Raw genomic sequence first — 2,819 nt, 5'->3', positions numbered from 1 at the left:
GTGTGTGTGTGTGTGTGTGCAGTGTGTGCACCTATGCTTGTGTGTTTGGAGGCTAGAAGTGGACGTTGTGTGTCTCTTCTCTTGCTCTCCACTCTGTTTTTTTGAAATAGTCTCCCACTGGCCTGGAACTCTTTGATTTATGCTAGACTGGCTGGCCTGTAAGCTCTTGGGATTCTGGGGGCTCCGATTGCTCTCAGAGGGGATCCCTCCTCCTCTTTGTCCTTTTCCCCCTTCCCTTCTCCTCTTGTCCTCCTTGCTACCCTCATTACACACACACACACACACACACACACACACACACACACACACATACACACACGCGCACACACACGCATGCACACACGTACACGCACACACGCTCCTTGCTTCAGAATTCGAAATAATTTTTTGTTTCATATCTGATGGGGGAATATGACACAAGAAAGACAGAGTCCGTCCCTATTTCAGTCACGTGGAGTTGGCTGTGAAATTGAGGAAGCTTACTTGGCATTTGAAATTGCCGCATTCACCTCCAAGTGTGACTTTGAGATGGGTTAACATTTGGCGAGAGTGAGGAAGACTTGGATCTGCATGGTAATGAGAAAAGGTGACAGGATGACCTGCAAAATGGAAAAACTTGTTTGCATTGGGGTGTGATTAAACACACAAATCTGTAAGTCTAGCGGGCTAAATAATATATTTGGCGAGAACATATGTATTTTTCTGGGCTGAGGGAAGAGTCATTAAAATGATATATATATATATTTTTTACAGAGAACAAAGCAATTTTTGTTTTTTTTTCTAGGACTAGGACTTTATGTAGCTCCAGCATCCTGGCAATAGAAAGTAGGGAAACCTAAGGAGTCATGGGCAGGGGGAGGAGCCTTTGCTCTGGAGTCTGACTGACGTCTTACGAGCCGAAGAGACAAAAGTTCCAGTACAATCAAGAAAATTCGCTGTGAAGTCTGCCTACTGAGAGACATAGTTTCTTTTATATGGAGACATTTCAAATTTAGGAACAGGAGAAAGGAACTGGTTGGGGAGTTTAGGGACTGGGACCTTGAAAACGAGCAATTCTGTTTCTTGTCTTTGACAACTAGTCCTGTCTTGGCTGGAAGCCACGAATGTCCCTGGTTCTGTTGGCTGCTAAGGCCTGGCTGGAGGCCTGATAGACCAAAATATTTAGAGGCAGTGGTTTGTTTTCTGGTTTCTTGTTTGCAATCTTTCTTTTCCTTTACACAGCAGCTTTAATGAGTGTGGCTGCCTGGAAGCAGTGTCTGGTCGGACCTCTGGAAGATGAGTCTGGAACTCCAGTGCAGATGCTGAGAAGGCAAGGTGCTTGACCACTGACCAACCAGCTCGCCTTAACCCCATGCCCCAACCCAGGAAAGCCTTCTTAACTCCTAGAGTCACAGCTCCTTGGGAATTTTTCTTAACTGCTCACCTATAATAAAACACGTTCTGCAACTCAGCCTTCCGTTGTCCGTGAAATGCACTCATGAGATAATGGAGGTGGGATTTTAGTGGCCATTGATTGACCAACACTCTGGCTCCTGATGTTGCTTACCTCATATGAGGTGAGAAAGCAGTCACAGTTGAGAAGTCCCCTTCACCTTGCTTTCCCCCTTTATCAACAAGAGTGTTAAAAAAGTAATAAGCCATGTCTAAGGCTTCCATGTATATCATCTCTGGGGACGTCTTCCTTTCCAGGTGTAATTTCTGTGATTTTTTTTTTCCTGGGAATCTTACAAACAAAAGTATAAACTTCATTTACATAAAAAGAATGTGTTTGTGCTGGCTAGTTTTATGTCAATTTAACACAGGCTATAGTCATTTGAAAGATGAGAATCTCAATTGAGAAAATGCCTCCATAAGATCTGGCTGCAGGCAAGTCTGTAGGGCATTTTCTTAATTAGTGATTGATGTGGGAGGGCTCAGCCTGTTGTGGGTGGTACTATCCCTTGGATGACGATCCTGGGTTCTATAAGAAAGCAGGCTGAGCAAGCCATGCATGCAAGCCAGTAAGCAGTGTGATGGCTAAAGTTATGTTTTAAGTTTAAGTTACTATGATTAAGAGATCCATAAAACAAAAATGCCTCTAATCTGTAAGCCCCTCTTGCCCAAAAATAGATAACTTCCTGGAATACTGGGGGCTGTTGTTCATGTAAGATAACAAGCTAAGTGTTTTCACTTCCGTAAACAAGCTTGGTTGCCCCAGCTGCACAGGATGTGCTTGATCACACATAGACCGGAGGTACATAGGCAGGAAGTATGTCAGGAGGTATGCTTGCCCCTGATTGGACGAAGGCAGGAAGTATGTCAGGAGGTATGCTTGCCCCTGATTGGACAAAGGCAGGAAGAATGTAGCCTTGTGGGTATTCTCATCTTGTGGGATTAACATTTTCTGGAGGCCTCGGTGAGATCAGACTACCTACCCAAATTGTAAAGCCAGACCTTTACTTTGGGGCCCAGTGGCTGAAGGGCCACCTCAGGAGGTACACGCCTTGAGACATTCCAAGGTTCCGAGGTGTGCTTTTGGCTTTGCAGACTATCGGAGTGAACTGCCATGCTGAGAAAGGCTGCAAGCATCTATTGAGGCCTTTCTTGGTAAGTCATGGTCATTTTCTATGACATCTGTTCTGTTGGGATCCCAATCTGGGACTGGAGGGATTCAACAGTACCCAATACTCTCCTGTCTGGGGCAAAAAGCGAGTCTTCACCCACTCACCTGGTTCTAGTTGTTTGGAAAGTTTTGTCTGTTTTGTGTGGGCAGATGGGCTATGTTTTCTCGTGTATTCATAATTTTTGTTGCAAACATGTGACAGACATGGGTCAGGTTC

General features: G+C 44.8%; 1 long non-coding RNA gene across 1 annotated transcript; it reads left to right on the top strand.

Moving 5' to 3' along the window:
* The first annotated feature begins 881 nt into the window (after positions 1-881).
* Positions 882-2,587, top strand: LOC143272699 (uncharacterized). Its single transcript, XR_013050318.1, has 2 exons — positions 882-1,309; positions 2,527-2,587. It is a non-coding gene; the product is annotated as an uncharacterized LOC143272699 (long non-coding RNA).
* The last annotated feature ends 232 nt before the right edge of the window (positions 2,588-2,819 follow it).

This window comes from Peromyscus maniculatus, chromosome 4, assembly GCF_049852395.1.
Source record: "Peromyscus maniculatus bairdii isolate BWxNUB_F1_BW_parent chromosome 4, HU_Pman_BW_mat_3.1, whole genome shotgun sequence".
Classification (NCBI taxonomy): domain Eukaryota; kingdom Metazoa; phylum Chordata; class Mammalia; order Rodentia; family Cricetidae; genus Peromyscus; species Peromyscus maniculatus.
The sequence above is the reverse complement of the archived record's forward strand: the minus strand, read 5'-3'. Positions and strand labels throughout refer to the sequence as shown.